Source organism: Mus caroli, unplaced genomic scaffold, assembly GCF_978045245.1.
Source record: "Mus caroli unplaced genomic scaffold, Mus_caroli_1 scaffold_3, whole genome shotgun sequence".
Lineage (NCBI taxonomy): Eukaryota > Metazoa > Chordata > Mammalia > Rodentia > Muridae > Mus > Mus caroli.
Genome location: NW_028227258.1, coordinates 10,605,406 through 10,628,833, shown reverse-complemented (window position 1 = coordinate 10,628,833; position 23,428 = coordinate 10,605,406).

The window sequence follows — 23,428 nt, the reverse complement described above, 5'->3', positions numbered from 1 at the left end:
GATTGGTGAAAACCTGTAATGAAATACAGATCCCCACTCCCGTCGTTAATTTTAACTTATTGGAAGGTTTCAGATGGACCAGTGATGTGAAACCAAACATGATAAATACATATTAGGCAGAGTGTTACGTGAAATAAAAAATTATTGATATGTCCTAAAATATAATTACATTTAATTTTAAGCTAAAAAATAAAATTAAAAGAATAAGTCCCATTCATGATATCAATAAAGTATTAGTAACTCAGGGATAAATTGAGAAACAAACTTCTGAAGGAGATATAAAGAAAATTATGAATGCTGATGCAGTCTTTATGTAACACATAAAGAACTAAAAAAGAAAACCTTCCAGAGATCTATAACTTACAGCAAAGTATTTGTAAGAGACGAGTGGAATTAATTTATATTTCATGCATTCTCCACATGCATTTCCACGTTGTTAAAATAAAATGCGAGTTTTGAGGGAAATTTAAAACTCTCTTTCCTCTTACCATTTACTTAGGAAGAATAAGCAAGCAAGACTTTAAGGGTAAATTTGAAGCAAACGCTGTCATCATGAAACTCACTGTAAACTCAGACTCTGTAAGTCTATGGTTTCTGAATAGAAACGGGAAGGTGAATGAAAAGGAGTAAGTAGTTCAGGAAGAGGTGTTATTATTTATAAAAATGCCATGCACGATAAAGTAATCGTAAATCAATAGAACAAGAAGGAGGGAGAGGAGGAGGAGAAAAGGAGGAGGAGGAGGAGGGAGATGAGAAGGAGGGAGATGAGAAGGAGGGAGAGGAGGAGGAGGGAGAGGAGGAGGAGGAGGAGGAAGAGGAGGGAGAGGAGGAGGAGCAGGTGGCTGGAAACAGTTGGGTGACTGCTTAGAGGCTGGGAAAGCACCTGTGATTCCTACCTCACACAGATTCCAAAATCAGTTTCAGATGGGCTCGCCTGCTAAGGTGAACAACCCAGACCATAATTGAACAAAAGAAAGTCCAAGTTAAGCACAGGTTATTTTACAAGATAAGTACAAAGTCACACATGTTTTAAAAAGCAAGAATAAACTGGTAACTGTGGGTGTTTGGGAGATAGATGGCTTCTGCCCAAGCCTGGGAGACCTGAGTTTGGATCCCTGGTACCCACATTAAAAAAAAAAAAAAGCCAGGAATAAGAATGTCATCTGTGACCACAGTGCTGAAAGGGAAAAGGAAGGAGAGAATTTTGGAGCAGGCTGACCCTAATTGGTGAACTTTGGGTTTAGTGAAAGCCTGCTCTAAGAAATAAGATTGACAGGGATAGAAGAAGACACCCATCTTTGACCAGGACCATCAGCATGCATGGGCAAGCGCACAGGCAAAGTGCAGAATTGGATTTACAAAGATAAGATTGCTATATAAAACCGAATACATCATTCTATATTTGATAAAAAGTTAGTAACGTTGCATTTTGCTACAAAGCCAATACCACTAGTATAAGGCACCGGAAGGAAACAAGCTGCGGAAGAGGAAACAGGACTAGTAAACAAACATAGGAGAGCTTGCCCAGTTCATTACTAGTCAATGAAATGCAAATTAAACTTACACTGGAAAAAAATTAGTTTGTAGTCTATGCTTCTTAAAACAACCCCCATCCCCAAACCCCTAAAGCTGGCACAGTCTGGGGAGAATTCTGCATTGTGGGAAGAATGTGAGGTTGCTTAAAAGAGGAACCGGCTATCAGCATCTGCTCTGCTCAACCCGTTTTCCAGTGCAGTTGCCCTGGGCACCGAGACCGGCTCCCTGTGGAAAGGAGAACTTGTCCAGCTGGTCCCCACTGAGACAGGATCTTTTGTTCCTTTAGCACAGGGTGTATTCTCTCCCAGCCCAAGGAGGGGAAACTCAGAGGAGGAAGAGCTTGACAAGGAAAATATCAGGATAATTATTATTTTTTTTAAAAATCCTATTGAAGGGGGAGTGCTAGCAAACAGCAAAGAGCAATGTTAACAGACACACAATACAGCATCCATTTTCAAGGGTCACACCAGAAAACAAAAAACCAAAAACCGAAAAACCAAAAACTTAGATAAGGAAACAGACTTATCTCCTAGCAGGAACTGTGGCGTGACTTTAAGCTTTGCTACCAAGGGCGTCTTCTATATTATGTGTTATTGGATAATAACTATAAATTACAATTGGCTAAAGGATTAAAGAGCACTTTTCAAGCACTTAACACACATGTTTACTAAATACTGTGTGCGTGGCATTAAAGAACACACTTGACATGGATTTTCTACTTTATTTGTCACAATGGAGTGGGTGTGATAACGAAGTCCTATTTTTACATAAGAGGACATTTAGTGTCCCTGAGGTTAATCGAGTTGTAAATATCACCCTGCTAGTATACGGGGAACTGCAATTTACAGAGGAGAGTAAGGGGTTTTATGACTAGAGAGTGTGTGTGTGTGTGTGTGTGTGCTGTGTGTACGTTTTATGTTTTAAATTATTTATTTATTTGTAATTTTGTGCATATGGGTTGGGCTTGTGAGCATGTGAGAACAGAGGATCTCTCAAAGCTGGAGTCACAGGCAGGAGTATGCCTCTGTGTGGGTGTTGGGAGCTGAAATTTGCTTCTCTGTGGGAGCAGTAAGCACTCATAGCTGCTAAACCACCTCTCCACCATCAAGGCCTTAAAGCAATGACAACAAGAGAAGCGCTCTTCAGACAAGCCTGTCGCACTTAGTGGAAGCCGGACAATCAGCCTGGCCAGCCCCTCTTGCCATCTCCTGCCAAGGTGGTGTCATCCCTGCTGAACTGAAAAGGTCTTCACTGCTAAACCCCTTCTGGAACAATCTTTCTCACCTTCTTCATTTGAGCCAGCAGGCCCCAGCTGTAAACGCTTTGCTGGTTTCTGATGCTGATAATAACCGAAGGAAGGAGAGGGTAGAGATGACCCTGGGAGGTATCCTGAAGGTGCCTTTGTCAGAACCTTACATTCAGTGGCAGGCAATGAGCCCAGCCCTCGGAAGGACTCCACAATGTTAGAGGCATCCTTAGTTCATGTGTGTGTTATTACAACTCCTCCCAACCCCCATACTTCCTTTATCCCAGTTTGGTCATTTCAGATGATTATAAAAGTCATGTATTTATCGTCCTGACCTCTGGTCTCTGCTATTAGCACTGCATATCCCGGGCCTTGCAGAGCTTTGGAGAGGATTCATTCTGCATGATTCTTGATGAAGTGTCTGGGCCAAAGCTTCTCTTCTGTTGTGCAAGAACAAAGTGGGCTGCATGCCAAAAGGGGAGACATGGAAAGGAGGGAGTAATGAACAAAAGAACTTGGGGGTGGGAGGAGAGAGGAGGGAGGAACGAGGAGGGAGGAGGGAGGAAATGGAGGCTCTTTAAAAACCAGGTTATACCATCCCACTGTGTGAAGCGAGAGGAGTGGGTCGACCTGCAGGCATTTGTGGAGCACCGTGGTGTTTGGGCTGCCCGCATAAAACCGGCTGGAAGGAGTCCCAGAATACCAGGATACTAAGCAATGTTTCTTTAGTTGGCAGGGCTATGCTGTTCCCTTTTCAATGCCCAAGAAGTCTGAAAAGTGAAAGTTGCCCACCCCTGAGGCTGCTGGGAAAGCGGCCTAATGGGTCCCTGGAACAGGTTAGCGAGAGCCAGCATGCATAACTTTGGACTTCACAGTTTTGAATTGAACAAAGCAATATATTTAAAAGTTTTCTAATTGACTTGCAGAGAAAGGCTGGGATATCTACATCCTTCATCTTTGTACAGAGAAGAAGGAAGGAAGCAGCCGCCAGGCTCCGCAAAGGCAAAGCCAATAGAGCAGGAAGCTGGTATTTAGTGCTATTTTGTCGGTAATGATGCTTCAGTGTATCAAAAGGGAATTCCTTCCTTTTAACTGACATGGTACCTACAGGATCCAATATGCTCATCTTTGTTCTAATTAACAACATGTCAAAGGACTTGTCTTGCTTTTAAACATAACATCAAGGATAACATTTTGAAAAAATAAAATCATTAAATCCAAGTGATGAATCAGAGTTGAGTTTAGCCTTGAAGTCCATGCTACACCAAAACAAAAATCTATTGCAAGATTTCACTGGGGTGGGGGTTGTCTAGAAATTCCTTTTGCTAAAGGGCTGTATTGAAACACAAGGAGTTACCTAAGACAGGATGTCTGTAAATAATGTAAAATGAGTCTGTATACTGGCATGCTTGAAACATCCCAGTTAAGTAATAGACACACTTCAAGATGGTTGTTTTCAAATATGCTTATAGATAAAAAATATCATTTTTATTAAGGATAATAGTTATTTATTTTGTGGTGCCGAGGATTGAATCCTAATGTTGTTATTTAAATAAACCATTCTTTCATTTTGCTTTAAAAATTTTTATTCATATATTTATGGATGTGTATGTATACCAGTTGTGTGTAGCCATGTCTTCTGAAGCCTGTTGAGGACATCAGATTATCTGGGCTTGGAGTTAAGGTGACTGTGACCCCTGATGTGGATTCTGGGTACCGAATTTAGGTCTTATGGAAGAGTAGCAAGCCAACATTTACCGGCCAGTAAATACCTGATATCTGTTTGATTTGAGCTGTAATAATCCCTCCTCCACATTTCCTGAAGCCTGGTACCACAACAATGTGATCCAAGTTGTTGCCATCCATCACACTTTGTTCTCATCTATAAAGACAGACATCAAATAAATCCACCCACAGACTTGTCTGTCCCTGTGCTGGCTGGAAGCTCCTGAGGATAAAGAGAGTTTCTATAATCTAGTCTAGAAACCTGGCACTCTATTTACAACAGAAGTCAGTGAGTTTGCTTCACGGGAGAGCCTGAGAACAGGAGTGATATGTCTGAGCCTGAGCCTGGTTTTTCACCTACACTGCTCTCAATGAGCGCTGACTGTCCGTTCCTACTGCTATAAAGAAAGACTTGAGGCCAAGAACGTTCTCAAGGGAATATGTGTATTTAGCTAACAGCTCTGGAAGTTTAAGGGTATCATGCCACTCCACTAAGGACCTCCTGGTGGGTGATATGGCTTTGGAGCAAGTATGAAAGGAGAGAGAAGATGTGTGAAGATGTGAACCTGGAACATAGACTTGAAACCTTGTCATGGGTTTACTGTTTAGATAAAAACCCTTCCTTGAGAATACCTCATACCATGAGACCAGCATCAGTTATTTCTGGGGGCAGCTCTTTGAATGACCTAAAGACCACACAATAAGGACCTAAGATCCTACCCTTTAAAGGTCTAGCCCTTAACATTGCCCCACACTGGACACCAAACTCCTAGTGTAGGAGGTTTTTCAGGGGAGATATTCAACTCATATCCTAGCCGTGGCAGAGGCTGACTGAGAGGAACAAAAGATAGCTCATTATACCTTCAGTGACCTTCAAGCTAGGACTGATGACAAGAGCGTTAGCTCTTCAGGAAATGCCTGCAATAGCTATGATGGAATTCTAATGTAACAGCAAGATTCTGCATGGTCTTGATGGACGTGTGGACTTCAATGGACAGGTTAGTAGGCAGGCTAGGCTGGGTAATTGCTACTCTACCTGGGATCCCCAGATGTTCCTTAGCAAGTGAAGACCTCCCAAGTCAATTTGCACTGATTTGCCTTCGGCTTTTCATTCGTGGTCTATCAATTTCTTCTTTGTGTTTTACAGGCTTCAGTGTTTTTTGTTTATTCACTGGCTTTGTTTTATGTCCTAGTGTGTTGGAGTCAGTAACTGTCTAAAGGATTAGTCACAAGTGTTATACATGTTTGCTTATATACATAGCTAAGGAATATATTGTCATGGATGCTACTGATATACATGCAACCATCAAAAATGAATTAGTATTCTTATATGTTTTAAAATATAATCATAGCATACTGTTGACTCATGTTTAATGTATGTGATTATTGCTCTTTCTTATACAAGATATTACTGTTTCTGAGGTTTATATATTTTTTCTTTCTTTTTTTTTTAACATGTTACAGAATAATGCTAGAAATCAGGATACCAGAAGCTACTTAAAAGATTACATAATAGTTGAGCTACCATGATGGTCTTCAGTAATCCCAGAACATGGGAGACATAGCCAAGGGAGCTCTTAGGCAAGTTGGTGAGCATAATTAACCAGAATCATTACAATTTTACATATATGTTAATAAATATTTGGGTTTTCCTTTTGCTGTGTTTGTTGTTAACGTGGTTTTGGAGAACAGAGGACCAATGAAGTGAAACAATTGGGAAATAGACCATAAATCCAGTGCCTAAGTCATATCTATAAGTAGACAAGTGACATTTGGTTCTGAGGGGCTTGCCTTACAGATAAAAAAAATAACAGTCCTTCCAGCAGTCCTTGACATACATTACTGAAACAGAAAAGCAAAGTTTTTGTATTAAACCAATAGAAAATGTGTCAACTCAAAACCAAACTGGAAAGTTCATGTGGTGGCATGAACCTGCCATCCTAGCTCTTAGGAAGTGGAGCTGGCAGGGCCAAGAGTTCAAGCCCATCCTTTGCAACAGAGGAAGCTTGAGGCCATTTTGACCATGGCTAGAAATAAAGTAAAACAAAGGAAATTAGTTATCCTGAAAAATTCTCAGAATGAGATGGAATAACAAAGAACTAACTACTGAACTAATTAATTAATCAAAAAGCCAGAAACAAAAGAAGCCAGCAGGCGATGAGGTAACACATATAAACTTATTTGAAGTAAGCTGTAATCAGTACATCCAGTAACATAGGAACTTTTATGTCATTCAGGCACTGGCACATGAGTGCAGTCAATGCCCAGAACTGGCATCAAACTTCTGGGGTGGGTATTTCTCCATGGTGTGTGCCTCTCTGCCTTCCTTGCACAAGGTAGGACCCTCTGGCATTGGTAATGCCTTTTGCATAAGAAGGGAACATAAACGTCGGGTTGGTACCCTGTGCCAACCTTCTATCAACAACCTATGATGATCTTTGTTCACTCACTCATCTTTTCTCTCTGATTGTCAGCTGAAGCTTGGCCGCGGTGCCTGCTGGGAAAGCATCCTGCCATTGAGCTCCAGCGTTGGCAGGTTTTGCAAGGTTCTGCTGACAGTGCGGATGACCCCCCACTTCCAGGAACAATGAACAGGCTGTGTGTTTCACACTGGGGTGTGATCCTTATGCTACTGTGTGGGATGGAGATGTCTGCTGTGCTGCCTCTTACACTCTCCCTGCATCTCCATTTTAGCACTTGCTTCACGTTGGCTCATTATAATACTACTATTATCATTTGAATCTGAGTATGCTCCATTTTCTGCCCCCTCCCCACTGTTTCCGCAAACATGATCTCCGAGAGGTGATTACTTTAATAAGTATGCACTGAAAAGTGAGTGAATGATTGGTCGGAGGAGTTCAGTAAGCTGCCATGAAGTACTTGATTTTTCTAGCTCAAAGTCATGGTGATTTTTTTTTTTAAGGTGGCCCCTGGATTCCCTAGAAAGCAATTAGGACAGGCAAGATCACAGGCTCTTGGAAGCTGAACCATTATAATGGGTTTCAGCATACTTCTTGCAAATGGTACAGTTTCATTTGCAAAGAACAAAGGTGCTACTTTCTAATACTTGTTGAAGGCCAAGTGCCTTGTGTTCCTCTTCTCTCTCGGCAGGCAAGGGCTTACAGGGAGGATATTAATAGACGCGTTTTATTGGGAAACACTGGCTTTAGGAGCTCAGGTTTGATTCTACAGCGGTCTCCCCTTCATTACCACGTTTCCTTCCTTATCACCCCACTCCCTCATCTATGGACTGTCTTCCTCCAGGCTCTGCTTATTTCCCTGCCTTACGTCATGTCAACCTAACTTGGTCTGTGAAAATAGAAACAGAGACCATGCTACTTCAGTTTGTGCAAAACCCTGAGGTTTTTTATCTGCTGGCCATGGTCCAACAGGCATAAAAGTTGGAGGCGGTTGGTTCTGGTTTCTTGGCCTCTTATACTCTTTCTGAGGGCGAATGGGAGCCTAAAAAATGCCTCTTTTCCCAATCAAGCCCTGATATTAATGAACTACGGAAAATGAGAACTTATTCCCCTTTTCAGTAACATCTGCCTCACTTGGGTACACATGGCCTAAATGGATAGGTTTTTAAAAGCATTTTATTAGCATACTGAAAATTCCCATTAAACGCTAGAGAAGTCACTACGTTACACACGGTATTGAAAACTGCCCTTCTTGAGACTTCAAATGATGGGTCTAATACGTTTTTTCCTCTCTCTCATCTATAATATCTATGATTCTGTTACCCTTAGCATAACTTAATTCTTGTGGTATCTCCAAAATGAAAATTTATTGCATAAAAGTGAAATTTCGTGAAAGCACAAGAGGCAGAATCACCTGTAGTGAGGGAAGAGACGAACTTAGTCAGTGGGGTACCACACATGCCTAAGAGGACCAGGCCAGTCAGGTTTCCTAGAACACTCCGCCTTACCCACTCCCATGTGAAGATGAGTTTTAACCGCATTCAGATCTTAACACCTAATTTTTTGTTTTTGTTTTTTTTTTTGGGGGGGGGGATATCTTCAGAAAAACACACAAGCATTTTACATATGTCTATATTCATTGTAAAAAGAATGTTGTCGTTATGCCCATGTTCACAGAGAAACATTAGCACTTCTCCGTGCTTCTCCACACTCCCAATGAGGTCCTAACAAATTGCCTTGTTTAGATTAGAACTTAGGTCTCCGCAAAAGCAGACAAAAGCCTCAGATGCAGTGAGCACTGCCTTCTGTTCACTACAGGCTTGTGCTTTGTTTTGTTGAGAGGCAAATAAATAAATAAATAAATAAGCCCTCCAGCAATGCCCTAATAGTTTCGGATTCTATGAAGTTTAATATCTTTTCCTTAAAGTTCTGGATCAAGGACAAAGTTCAGTTTCTACAGAGCAAGTGGTATCCATGAAACAAGAGGTAAAGATCAATTAAAGTTAAATATTCTAGAAGAGCTGCTAAATGCATGGAAACAGTAGAAACTTAAAGCCTTTCTTGTTTCCTTTGGCAGTCCTCCTCCAAATTGTGTCCAAACCACTTTGTTTCGCTGCAGAGCGAGGGAAGCTGTGTTTTCTTTCCTTGGCAGGTGAAGGTAGCACTCACACACACAGAGAGGAACTTTTTTTTTTCTTATTTGGTAGAGCATGGGTTGCTGCAGAAGCTGGTGGCTGACTGGTGGCATCATCCACTTCAGGGGCAGCAGGAATCAGGACTAGTTGCAGCCAGTTTGCTCTCCCCCCCATCACTTAGTGATAATGAGAAACATGAGTAGGTAAAAGTGCCTAACCCTGAGCCTGGACAGACTGGGTGTGTCCTGTAATAGTCTAGGGCTTCATGCAAATCAGCACTCTGAGGAAGGATGCCTGGATCCTAGTAGTGTGTTTTATGGCCACAACGTCTCTAAGCCATGAGGTTCTTTTATTCTTCCTATGCTTCTGGGAAATGTAAATTGATTTAGTCTAGCGTACCCTGTGTATGGGAAGAAGTAATCAAGGCCTTTCTTTCTTTCTTTCTTTCTTTCTTTCTTTCTTTCTTTCTTTCTTTCTTTCTTTCTTTCTTTCTTTCTTCTCTCTCTCTCTCTCTCTCTCTCTCCCTCTCCCTCCCCTCCCCTTCCCCCTCCCTCTCCTTCTCCCCCTCGCCCCCTCTCTTTCTTATTTTATTATTCCCCATCCCCCTTTTTGAGACAAGATTTCTCTGTGTAGCCTTGGATGTCCTGGAACTCTGTAGACCAGGCTGGCCTCTGCCTCTCAAGTGCTGGGATTAAGGGTGTGTGCCACCATCTCCTGACTATGTGACATTTCAAATGAGCCAATCCACTTCAGAGTAAGGTCATTCATTCAGCTGAAGCAAGATTACTTTTGGAAGCAGAAGAGCTCTGTATTGGAGGCAGGGGCATATCCACTGGCTCTGAATAAGACAGGGGCATAGACATTGACATAAGTGGATTATAGCTGAGCATTGTGTGTGTGTGTGTGTGTGTGTAAAACCTTTTATCTCTACTAAAAACAGTTAACTCAAAGCAACTATAAATGGTACATTTTGACCATTAGCCACTAGTGTCAGGTTATTATCTTGGTATATATACCTAGCTACCTATATACATACATAAAAGTGTGCATATACATGCACACACTCATACATTCTGATTTTTAATGTCTGATCCATCTAGTTTAATGGAAGAATGAGCTGAAGTATACCAGCCTCTGCCATTCATTAAAACGCGTAAGATGCAGCATATTGTAACATTGACTTCAGAAAAGAACTACATTACTGATAAGATTAGTGTTAAAACACAAGCTACATCTAACCTATGTTTAAATAAATTAGAATCTTAATACTAGTCTCATTATAAACATTTGTGGGTTTTTCCCCCTCAGTGATTCTTTAACATTTTCTAAATAGAAAATGAACCCCAAATTGAAAATTCACTTTATATACCTAGTTATTTTGTGTTTTCGAGTGCTTCGTTTGCATGTATGTCTATGCACCATGTGCACGTGGTACCAGAGAGGGCAGAAGAGTCACTGGATTACCTGGAGTTACAGACGGTTGGGAGCTGCCCTGTAGGCAGAGGGAACTGAGCCTGGGTCCTCTGGAAGAACAGCCAGTGCTCTCCCTTCCTTTCTTTCTTTGACACAGTCTCACTCTGCAGCCCTGCCTTGAAACTCTTGCATAGGTAGGCTGGTATCGAACTCATAGAGATCCATCTGCTTCAGGCTGATGGTAGAAAGGTATGTACCATCACACAGGCCCAAGATTAAAGATATTTTATGATAATATTTTGTTATTTAATATTTTGTTATTACGCCATGCTGTGTTTACAGGGCACATAAACAGGTACATTTTCTCCTTTTCTGCCTCTACTTCCCCCTTTTCCCATGTATTAGGACACCTGTCCTTGTGTCTTTGTGTCAACTTCCTTATCTCTCACACCTCTTCCTAAACCCACACCCTAAACACGTTTATTTTCTTCCATTGCTTCTTTTAAGTCTCTTAAAACAAGGGACAGTGATTATTTAGGTATATAGCAATCTATGTATTCATCTGCTTATCTATACATAAAATGAGAATATCTGAAAGAATTGGGTTTGTAGGAAGGGCTAAATATTTGTGTTGCGGGGGGAGGGCATGGCAGACTTTTGGGCTAGCATTGGAAATGTAATTGAGGAAAATACGTAAAAAAAAGGAAATCAATAAAAGAAAGTCAGCACACTGAAAAAAAACAATAAATATTTTTAAAAAATTGTGTTGCTCTCTCTCTTCTCTCTGTCTCTGTCTCTGTCTCTCTCTCTCTTTCAGTGGGGTCAGGAGAAATTTTTGTGAAGGAGCTATGCCTAAGAGAGGAGGGGGAACAGACCAGGAGCTGTCACTGAGAACACTGCACACACACACAAACACACACAGCTGTCACTGAGAACACTGTATCCATCAGGAAAGTGTGATCGATGGGATGAGACATTATGGGCTTAGGCTTTCTGGGACAGTCAGCTAGAAGTCCAGAGCTATGGGGCTGCAGTGTGATGAGGAGGGAACAGGGGTGGCAATTATGATTCATTAGGGCTCAGATAATTTCATGCTTTGTAGGCCAGTTATAGAGCCCTAGCTTTACCTTATAGGTGGCAGAATGTCATCAAAAGATTTTAAACAATAGATTAGCATGTTCTTGTGTGAATATAGACTCATAAATCCAGCAGATAGGTGCTGAATTTAAAAAAAAAATGAGGGAGGAGAAATCCAGAATACTCGATTGTGAAAGCGGTCGATGGACCCACTGAAGATGGAGTGCAGAGCCAACCTGACTGGTGTTGCACATCGGAAGAGGAAAGGCAGTTAAGAACTCCCACCAGACCCCAGATGGATAAAAGCTCACGAAACTGGGATAGAAAGGGTCCTGTGGAGATGAGTGAGGTTGGTTAGACATCACAACTGAGTATGTCATATACCCAGAAGGAATGTTCTCCGACCAGTTGACTCTGGACCATGAACTCAGAAGACAATTGATAGAATGAAGTTTTCAAGACTAAGCATTCAGAGAGTGGCTAAGGCCATGTGAGGATAACATGGAGGATAGAGAAAAACATTACTTGTACTAAATAGCGTTGGAGTGGTACGTAGGAACTGGTGGAAGAGTGGACTCAAATAGCTGAAGATGTAGAAGAAATAAGAGAGTTTTCCTTTTCATTGTGATTGGTGGGATGATTTTCTTTCTTTTTAATTAATTAATTAATTAATTAATATATTTATTTATTTATTTTCGAGACAGGGTTTCTCTGTATAGCCCTGGCTGTCCTGGAACTCACTCTGTAGACCAGGCTGGCCTCAAACTCAGAAATCCGCCTGCCTCTGCCTCCCAAGTGCTGGGATTAAAGGTGTGCGCCACCAAGTCAAGCTCCCTGTGTACACACAAGTGGCCCTGAGTTTCAGGTTCTTCTTCCTCTGCAAGCCTTTGTGCCTGCTAATACCAACACTCTACCAGCTCATCTTGTAGAGACATTTTCACCTCTCTCTCTCTCTCTCTCTCTCTCTCTCTCTCTCTCTCTCTCTCTCTCTCTCTCTCCCCCCATCTTCCTTTTGTGGTGGTGATGTAGACACAGTGGCACACATACTAGAGTCATGACCTTATTCATGAGTCACTTTTCTCCTACAGTGTGGAATCATGGAGGGAGAGGCTATTAGGCTTGGCCACAGGTGATTTTACCTGCTGAACCGCCTCCCTGGTCCTATGAATAGGATGTGATCCGATAGAATCTAACCTGGGACAAGTTCCCACTACCAACTGTAAATGAAGTAACTACAATTCCTTAGAACGTTCGAGAATATCCATAAGGTGGGCCTTGAAGTACTGATGCATTTCATGTGGATTTATTTCAAAGAAACGTCACCTGAGCCCACAGCTGGAGGATACATTTTGGGTTTCTGCAAGATATTTTTAGGTTAAATCCAAGGCTAGAGTGTTTGAAAGATTAGCCTGCCATCTTCTTGGTATATACTGAGGAATCTGTGAGTGTGAGTCATTGGAAAATATAGGAAACGACAACAGTAAACTAGAAAACTGGATGAACAACCCAGCATAGGTCTAAACAAATTCTACATTCAATTTTATACTTTTTATTTTTAAAAAATATTTTTACTATTATTATTTCAGGGCACAGGCCTTTTGTAGGGTTTCTAGCATGTTCCCAGAAATATTTGTGTATTATACCTATTTGTTTGAATAAGAGAGGTTTTTAGAAGGGAAATCTACCACACCAGCCTAGATTTGATGTATTTTCCTCGCTACCTCCAGAGCTCCACACTGCCTCACTGGAGTGGCCAATCTAACTGTTCTTCAAAGGCAGGAAACAAGAAAGTCTGGATGACAAGCAGAGACAGGTGCCAACGGTTTCCATGGTGATTATTATTTACTTGGGGATAGGAACTCATGCATTCGTAGTGTAGGGACGATGGGCCTGCATCCGCACACCTGGTTTATATGGTAGTGGCGACAGAACATGAAGCTTCCTCCATGTTAGGTGAGAGCTTTGTCCAGTGAGCCTCACCTCCAGCATCTTGATGGATATTTTAATGAGGAAGGTGTAAGAAGACCTGCTGAGAATCCAAGCCCATCCCTAGTGTCTCCTTTATTCAGAGGCAGAGAAGAAAACCCAGGAGATTGGAGCAGTAGAGAATGAAAAGAAACATATTACTTAGCAAGCCCACACTGAGCCCAAGCCTCTTGTAAATGCCTCTATATACGAATGGAGACACTCAGTATTTAAAACAATTCTTTCAGGTATTCCCCCCCCCCCCATGTTCCAATGAAGGATCAAGCCTAGTCTTGAAAGTCAAAGAGCTAGTCATCTCTGCCATTTAGAGTCATAAGCAAAGCCAATGACATCGTTTGCAACCAAACTTCACCTACAGAGTGGAAGAATGGTCGGCGTATGTCATCTAGGCCATGCTGTAAAGTCTGGTGACTGAAGAAAGATCTGTTATTCCTTCTCTGCTAGTATTTCTAGATAAGTGAGAGCCACAAACATATGCCTTTCTATCTAAAGCTGGTCTCTCACTACTTCTGACGCAAGGAAAAGGAAATACTTAATTTTTTTAGCCTTTATAAAATAAACTTAATAGTAGCAAAGGCAGGCATGATGTAATGATGGCAGACACCACTGATGTCTTCTGTTAGATCCAATTCCAGCAAGTGTCTGGGGTCTTCGCTCTATAAAGGTGGGAGCATTGGTGAGCGACTACGTGGACTCTGCATCATTTGGTGACGTTCAGGTCTTTAGCTGATTTCCAACCTGGCCACTGTGACAAACTGCTTCCAGTACCATTCCCTCCTCTAGATCAGGATTTAAAGCCTCTCCTCTAGCTTGATCTTGTTTGACCGACTTCATGAGAATGGACTTTGATGAAAATTTTTGTAACCCTCTTTGTGGCATGTCCTACCATGAGACCCTGGTTACTGTTGTCTCAGTGACCTACCCCTGAGCTTTGGCCTGAGGGAGGTCAGCTGTCAAAAGTCTCAGGAAATAAGTGAGCACACAGCACAACTGATTTTCCCAACGCAATTCTCAGATTTAAAAATATTAATTACCAGTACTCCACTTTTCCTGACTCCTCCAAAATATTTGGGATTTTAGAGAATTCTGATCACTGTATGGGCACTGGTTAGATCTGCTCCCTCTACTTATCCTCCTCTCTTTTTCTACAGGCATGCACATAATAAACAATGCATCAAAAAAAAAAACCAACAACAAAAAAAAACCCCAACCCATTTTGAGTAAGGAAAGCATCAAAACAAAACAAAACAAAACAAAACAAAACAAAACAAAACAAAACAAAACAGAGCAAGGTAAAAACCCTCTATTGCTTGTTCTGAATGGTTGTATTGCCTGAGGATGTGGCTCAATGACAGATTGCTTGCTCGGCATGCTTTAGGGCCTGGGTTAAACCCCCAGTATCAGGAGCAGGGGGAGGCAGTGCTTGGCTTTAGAATAAAGCTCTACAGTAGATACTTGCCTAGCACAAGAGTGGCCCTGGGTCCTCTCTTAAGTATTAAAGAATAATTTAACTAAGTGCATCTGGGAAGCAGAGTTAATTTTCTTTACCTATAGAATCTGTCTACTCTACATTTAATTTTTAATGTTTCTATTACACCCTGTTTATTTAGTGAGGAAGGTGTGCGTTGTCTCTGTGTGGAGGTCGGAGGACAACAGGAGGGAGGCAGTGCTCTCCTTCCATCACGTGACTCCCTAAATGAAAATCAGATGGTCAGGTTGGAAGCAAGAGGTGCTGCTTCCTAGCTACCTCACTGGCCCTGGTTTCTCTTCCCTTCTTCTGCAACACTAACATTTATCAAGTTTTCTGCCCCTTAGTCATGTGGAACTACTCATACTGGCATTAGCAGCTTTGACTCTCAAGACCTGGGCTTTGGATGTAGAACTATATCAAAATAAAGTAGTGAGATTAGGTACTCAAGCTGAAGTCAGTGGTTGTGAGGTACTGCACCATGACGGGTCACACTACAGATAGTTTCTTGCTCAGAATCTCTCTCTTTCTCTCTCTCTCTCTCTCTTGCTCTCTCTTTCATCATTTTTCTTCAGTCTGCTTTTCTTTTGTTATTTTTTGTTTTGTTTTTCATTTTTCTATTTTTTTTTACTGGTGAGTGTGAGTGTACACGTGTGTGTGTGTGTGTGTGTGTGTGTGTGTGTGTGTGTGTGTTAGAATGAAAGTAAAGACACAGCAGAAACAGCACTGGGAAATGACTTGGACCACGTGGTGTTAGGAGAGGTAGAAACCACTTCCTTCCTAAAAATGCAGAAGTATTTCATGACTGTTAAATGCCCTTGTGTGTGTGTGTGTGTGTGTGTGTGTGTGTGTGTGAGATATATATTTACATTGTTAGGTCATTGTTTCCTAAATAAAGCACACAGGAGTAGAAATTTGTGTATGCTCAATGGGTAGAAAACTATTCAAGTTGAAAAGTAAAAAAATTTCCTCTCCATTTTGCAAAATAAAATAACACAACTATTATATTATTGCTACATAAGGATTCATTAGGATCATATTGGATGAATTTTCCATTTATTTGACCAAACTGTTCAATTGTACAAGTCTAAAGCATGTATAATTCTAAATTCTCCACTGCCTACTCTTAGGTGAACATTCTGCTCATTTGGTATTCCTGTATTCCCACAGAGTGAGAATCTGACTTTATAAATAAAGGATTTTAGAAAATATTTCAAAGTTTCTGGAAAACTTGTTCTGTCTATGCATCTTTAGAAAAAATTATTCAGCTGGATTACCATAGAATTGACTCATTAATAGCCTAATTTGAATAATGAGTAAGTTATCCTTTAACATACTTGATTGTAGCAAAGCGATTATTGAAATATCACAGAAAGTGTTTTCTTTTTTCTTTTTCAACATTAAATCTAAGTTTCCTGGCTTGATCTTCATAGCAAGCAGAGATACTGCATACAATTAAATTCAAGTCTTTTCATTGTAATGTGCTTTATGTTAATTGAATCCAAATTCTTAAATGATTTAAGATACTCCTTTTGCTTAATTACAAATATCTCCAAATATTCATATGTAGGTAGCAATAAAGAAGTGTTAGTTCATGGAGCAAGATGCACTGTAGGGAGGATAACTAAATAGTATATACACATCACTGAAGAGAAAGCATGTAAGAAGGTCCTACAGACTGGTAGTCTCAAATCCAAACAGGCTTGCAATTATGGAAAGCAGAGCACAGTCTGCATTTGTAATATTCTCGGATTGGTAAGGAGATTAGTCTCTAACTCCCGAAAGGAATACTTATCATTTGGGAAGAGATTTCAGTAACACAAATTTGATGAAAATGGGCACATTTAGGTCTGTATCACTCCTGTGTTTTTCTGAGAATGGGTGGGAAGTATACACTGGACAGAGTTCTGAAAGTAGTCTCAAGCGTAAAACCTTTACCATATAATGTTTCAGCTCTGTATTTCCTCATTTCCCAGGGAGAACTCCGTGTATAGATAGGAGGACATGTGATCCCCTGTAGTGACAAATGTTCTTCCATTTCTAACTGTATGCTTTCTCAAAGAACCGAAAATCTTTAGCATTAACACTAAAATGATCAAAGAAACAAAACAAAAGAAGAAACAACAGAAAAAGAAAGCCAAAACCAAAACAGAAACAAAACAAAAACAAACAAACCTAAAACCCTAAGTAAGGCAGAGATGCCTGTCATGCCAACACTGGGAAGACAAAGGGTGGAAGAACAGGAAACAATGCAAAAATTTTTAGGAGAAACAGAATTTACCTAGTTGTTATTTTTAAAGTGTTCTCATGTGACATTCATGGGGAGAGGGACACAGGTTATGTAATGAAACCGCCAACCTAAAAACCCTTTGCAACATAAAATGTCAAGGCCCGACTCCCATGGTGTCAGCAAAGGAACTTAATGGAAGCAGAGGATCCCATACCAAAGTCCCCCAGAGACAGCACAGTGCACCTCATACCTAGGTTCTGTAGACGCTTCCATCCACACATAGTGTCTACTGATACTTAAAAAAATACTAGAGAAAGCATTAACATGGAAGACGATGGTCAGTCCAGAAGTGGAGAGAGCATTATGTATAGGGAATGTATCTCTGAAAACATAAAAATTGTACCTAAGTTGTAGCAGTGATTCCGTGAAGGGGCAATGAGAGAAGTCCAAGGACCGATGGGGTCTTTACGAGGTGGATCCCTGAACAGGCTCTCTTTGGGAAGAGTTTTCATTTTACTACGAATTGAACTGCACTCATTTCAATGTCTTGTTTATAACAAGAGCGTTATAATTTTTCATTATATAAAAAATCAGGGAAAGATAAAGTACATATCCCTTTAGGATACCTAGAGGAAAATTCTAATGAACTCTCTGGCTGTGAAGTGGAAAGTTACACTGTTTATTTTACCATTAAGGGGTTAGATTGTAACTCCATTTATCTGTTTGTCCATCTGTCAATCTGTCCTTCCATCTACCCATCGATCCACTTCCTTATACACTCATTCATCCATTCACTAAAGCACTTCCTGAGTGACTCTAATATAGCCTAATCTCTGTAGCAAAGTTCTCTATGACACCATCCTCGTCCTTAAGGGCTGCTTCAAGGCCTTGGCTACTCTGCTTAGGATCTCTAAAGTCCTGGGCAGTGTCTTTGCAAGATTTGCCAATTTCATAAGAGCTGAAAATACAGCATGAGAGCAATCAGAGTCATCTTTACTCATAAAGAATATATCCCAAACTCAAACAAGGCAAATTTGAGTGTTGCTGGGAGACGGCACCTCTGAGAGGCCCATCAGAGGGTCTCATAGGCATCAGGGTGCACTAATCAGCACTCTCCAAGATGGCCGTGTAGAGTCCGCAATCACTGGCCTCCGCTCAGTGGGAATAGCACACTGAGAGAGCACAGTCCTGTGAATCATCTAATGAATATCATTCTACAAAACAAACATATATTTGAGCTGCTCTTGGGTTTGCTGTTGTTTTCTGTGAGCTAAAGAGACAAGAAGGCAATGTAGCTCACATTTCCCAACAGTGTAAAATCAAGGCTTTTTTTTTCCTTCTCTTTCTCTTATTCCTTTTTATCTACAGATTTGTTGCTCAATTTCTCCACATAGATGTTAGATGATAAGGAGACTCCCTCGTGTATATATTAAAAATTTGGGGGGAATTCTTGATGTATTTCTGTCTTTACACCATTTCCAGTGTGAAGAGAAGACACAGAAGACCAGCATGCCAACTGGGTTCTGTTGGACACAGTGCCTGTACTTCCTACCTTCCTTTGTCCTCCCCTATCTCATCCTGGGAATGTAGGCATAAAACAGATATTATTGTTGGTCTCTTGCAATATTCATTTCTCTTAAATAGCATATTTACCAAACCCTGGTTAGAACAACACAGAAAATAAAATAAATTCACCAGTGGGTGTGGTGACACATATCTTTAATCCCAGCAGAGGGCCAGCCTGCTCTACAAAACAAGCCCAGAACAGCCAGGGCTACATAGAGAAACCCTGCTTCCAAAACCAAACCAACCAACCAACCAACCAAACAACAAAGCAAATAAAATCACCAAACATGGGTCAAATGAGCAGGGTACCCCATCATACGCTGTTGGGAATGAGCTCTTTGGCTGACCAACCACAAAATCTAGGAATGGATGACAGAAAAGGAGACAGGCAAGCTAAGGGAGGGGGACAAAGAGTTGCAAGTAAAGAAACTTGAAGTTCAAAGGCTGTGATTAGTTTGTTCAAAGACTAGTTAATGTCTAGGCTGAGTGAAGGTTGTAGCTCAAAATGGAAGTTTTTCCTAGGCCGTAGTTTGTGGAGAGAACCAGCTAAAGAGTAGGTCATATACAGTCTTGGTATCTTGTCACATGCCCAGCTTTTATTGAAATCAGATAGCATTTGAGAGTTTTAAGTAGTACAATGCAATTACATTAAAATTATTTACCAAACAGTCACACTCGATGGCTGTTGTGTGGCACACGGACTATTGTCTCTCCCAATAGGTGGAGAGACTGTGAAGACAGATAGATTCTAGATAAAATGTACAGGCAGAGCTGTAAAGGCATTTGTGTGGATAGACTGGATAGATAAACTGCCCAGCTTTACACTGTAAGGTTCTCTCGTTATATAGCTTACTGTATCTTCTAGATGGGAAAATATCAAGAACTTAAATAAATAAAATATCTTCATGATTCCAGAATGACAAAAACTATGGAATCATTAGAAGGCAAGACAGAAAGAAAAGAAGACACATGGCACAAACCTATTTAACTCAGGTTGACTTACAATGGCACCAAGAGAAGTTAGTCAAACTATCAGCAACATGCACACCTATACTCAGGGGTCTTGAACTGAATGCCTATACTGAGGGGTCTTGAGCTGAATGCACCAATGAGCACCATCTCCACAGCTCACCCATCTGCTTTTGATCTGGGATGATTCAGGGCCCCAGACTGGATTTAATAGGGTGAAAATGTGGGCCACCACAAGCTCCAGGAGAAGCAGGACTCTTTGCCCAGGGTGCACAGGGCACACGGTGGATTCCTGCACTAGCTCATCTGGGCATGTTCAATTCAAGGGAGCAAGGTCGCTGCTTCTCCCCTGCATCTTCCATGGGATGTGGGAAAAATATTCTCTTGTCTGCGCATGAAAAAGCCACCCTCTCCTCTTTCACCTCAGAAATGCACATTCTTGAACATATATTGAAAACTGTAAAAAATCTATGATTTTCTCGAATTAATTTCCTGATTTTTTTTGAGGCCATGTTGACAAGAGAATTAAACAGTTTACTAAAAGTCTTCCTGGAGGAGAGGCCTGTGCTATAAGCACCCTCCACTCTAAGCTATACTGTGACTTGCAGGAGGAGGCTGTTCCATTCGCCATCCCCTCCTCTGCTTAGTTCTGTGTTCCTATAACATGTTAATGTTCACCAAGTGCTCTCCCTTAGATGATGCTTCACAGGAGCTGTGTGGATATGAATATCCTCATTTTGTAAATGAATGAATTATAGCTTAAGGAGTTTATATAACTTCAAAGGCACAATAGTTACTGAAAGCGGCACACATGCTAGAATCAGGCACTGAGCTTTGTATGAGGATTTTATTAGGCACTGGTACAAGGTCTTGGGTGGCTTATTTATTTAGCCCCAGCCTCTCATGACCTCTCACTCTTTATCCTACCTACCCTTCATTTATTTCCACTGAAAATACCAGCAACACAAATGATCTCAGGTCACTGTTAGGAAGATTAAATGATGGGATATGTCTGAAAATTTAAATCACTTATCTACTAGGGGCTGACATTTTCTTGAAAACCAAATCCAGTAATTTTTCTCATGGCATCATGCTAGGTAACAACTTGGAGTGGAAACTCGGAGCTAGATCTCAGCTGTTTTGTTAGAAATTTCAGAAAAAATAGGTATTAAAAATGGAAGCTTGAAGATGGGCAACATTGGTAGAGAGGGCTTACTCTATAGATAGGTGTGAAAATGAAGAGTTGTGGCTGGTGGGAGGCTGCAGCTAATCCCAGCTGCAATGTTTGTATTGAAAACCTAAGGAGAGAAGGAGAGCTAGATGCAGAATATTCTTCCTTTGTTTCTGAGCCAAACCCCTAAGTCAGTGGGTCAGACAAAGCCGGAGGATCCCCACGAGGCAGTGAGCCTGCCTGAGGCTAGGAAGAGGGCTTCCCAGGAAGACTGGTGGCCTCTTCTCGGAAGGACAGCTAGAGTGTGAGTAGCCATTATCTTGCCATGTGTGGACAGACAGGCTCTAAGTACCTCATACCTCAGATGAAAGGAAATCTGTGACTCAGGGCTTCAAAAGGAAACCCTAATGCTCCCCGAAGACAGACAGAAGTACCCTTCTGAGAAGTAGGAAGAGATTCTGGTGCCCTGTCATTCCACAGCACAGAGGAAGGTACCAGGGTCCCTCACTAGGAGCTGATTTCCCTCTTCCCTCCACACAGCTGGGGGATTGGGGTTGGACATTAGAGTGCTGGATCCAGGAGCCTTAGGGGAGTGAGTGTATTGCTGAGCCAATCCCCTCACCCTTCGTTTCTTTTTATTTAAACTTTCTAATTTCTGGAGACCTCCCCTATAAAAAATTAATAGCACAAGTTAGCAATGTGGCCAAGGTCAATGACTAATCAGAGGAGACAGAAGCTGAATTAGCAAAACATTCCACTTTGTTTCCATTGATCCCCATGCCTTTAAATATGACTTCAAAGCCACACATATGTATACATGTTATATATCCCATGTAAGAGCTATCTTGCAAGGTGTAACCTAAACCTTAATGAGACATCAGGCCACATTCAGCAGTTTTCGTCTATCGTTTTTTGCTGGAGAGGATGCTATTTTCCTTACTTGACTTTGAGTATAATTAAGATATAGAAAACCTACTGAAGACACTAGTGATGGGGCTGAGAGAAGGATTCCTAGTCCTCCCCCCACACCCCGCCGTGCTGTGATCTCAGATCCCTTTCTTTCTACCCACTGGCCAGTCATTACTCAATAGCACAATTCCATGTTAATTGGAAGGCATTTGCCTTGGGGCTCTTGATACAAACAATGTTCACAGTCTCCCTGAGATAAAACAACAAGCAAGAGGGAAGACGTGCCAGCTGCAGGAAGCAAAGCCCTTTCTCCATTTTGCAGCGGATGAGGATATTAAACAACTGTGCATTAAATGACAAGATGAGGAGCATTGGTCTAACCTGGGGTGTGTGGAGATAGTGACAGTCAGGAGACAGTGGCTCACCATGCATGTGCAACCATAGATTAAAGAGGCCCTTGTTGCCCACAGAACACCTGTGAGGATGCAGAAGCTGCTATGTGTGGGGGAGGCTGAAGGCTGTAGGCGCTGGTGAACCTGCTTCTCCACGCTGTTCTTCCCAGACAGGCTTCTGCACATTGGTTCCGGTACTGCAGCTCTGCCTTGTGTGTAACGAGAGCTGACACCAAGCTCCCTTCCACTGAGGACAATGAAGCCCCCTTATTTTTATCTCACTCAGCTAAGCACCTGAAGTGTTTTATAATTTATTCTTTGTGCCATTAATCCTTACAAGTCTATAGATTAAAGGAATGAGTGTGTGTGTGTGTGTGTGTACATCGATGTAGCTGTAAATATTTGAAACTGAAAACTCTATGCCAAGTTTCCACCAAATATAACTCGAACTTGGAATGTTTAAGACATGAAAGCTATGAAAATTGGGATTTATTAAAGCACAGAAAAAGCCTGTACTGGTAAGTAGCAAAGAGCTTTCAGAAAGTCACAGGATGCCAGGTGCGGGTGTATATTTTAGAGTTGTTTTTCATAAAATCTATTTTTTTTACAACCTTTGGAAACCTTCTGGAAAATGAGAAGAGAGCATTATAATATTTATGATACAGCAGTGGGTTAAGTAACGTTCAGATTCTGATTTTAACCGGTTACTAAATCAGCAAACAATTACTAAAACCCATGTAAGAAACGGCAGGAGGAGTGTACAAGCATACCCTTACCTTTGCAAAGCTTGCCACAGGGTCTAGAGCCTGGAACAGATTTAATTGTATAAGATGGGATGAAATGAATTCCAGGAAAGGTACACAGGCCAGTGGAGGAAGACCCAAGAAACAAGCTTCTCTTTGGAAAGGGTTGTTAGGGACCACTTTCAATATACATGAGGGATGGAAGGTGTTTTAGTTTCAAATGAGCTTAGAAAGCCTGTTTTAAAGCCTGAGAGGTAGTTTTATCTTTCCATCACCATTTACTGAGACTTTGCTCTGTTCTGCTTGTGTGATAGGTATGAAAAACTTTCATTGTATAACAAGATACAAAGGTCCTTGCATTCGAAGTATAAATTGGCAGACGTAGTTTACAACAGTTGGTGGTTCACATTCTAGGGGAAGATGAGCAATCTGTTCCCCCATT